Here is a 707-nt window from a genome sequence, read left to right as displayed (position 1 = left end):
ACTGGACATGAACTGCTCAGGAAACAAGGTCAAGAATCAACAAATGGGACCTCATTAAACTAAAAAGCTTCTGTACATCAAAGGAGGCAACCAGGAAAGTGAACAGAAAACCCACAGAATGGGAGAAAATCTTCACCAGCGACACATCCGACAGAGGTTTAATATCCAGAATATATAACGAAATAAAAAAAAACAGAATCAAGACAAGAAGTAACCCAATTAAAAGATGGGCTAAGGAGCTGAACAGAGAGTTCTCAAAAGAAGAAGTAAAGATGCCTATGAAACATCTTAAAAGATGTTCAACATCACTAATAATTAGGGAAATGCAAATTGAAACCACTTTAAGATTTCATCTTACCCCAGTCAGACTGGCTAAGATCAAGAGAACAAATGATACCAAATGTTGGAGAGGATGTGGGGAAAGAAGAAGACTCATCCACTGCTGGTGGGGCTGCAAACTTGTTCAACCCCCATGGAAAGCAGTGTGAAGAACTCAAAAAACTACAAATGAACCTACCATTTGACCCATTTATACCACTCCTTCGCATATACCCAAAGAACTCATCCTATTGCAGAGACGATTGTACGTCCATGTTTGCTCCTGCTCTTTTCACAATAGCTAAGAGATGGAAGCAACCTAGGTGTCCCTCAATTGATGAGTGGATAATGAAAATGTGGTTCATATATACGATGGAGTTTTACTCAGC

Source organism: Nannospalax galili, unplaced genomic scaffold (genome assembly GCF_000622305.1).
Source record: "Nannospalax galili isolate Female #2095 unplaced genomic scaffold, S.galili_v1.0 scaffold901, whole genome shotgun sequence".
NCBI lineage: Eukaryota > Metazoa > Chordata > Mammalia > Rodentia > Spalacidae > Nannospalax > Nannospalax galili.
This window is presented reverse-complemented; position numbering follows the sequence as displayed.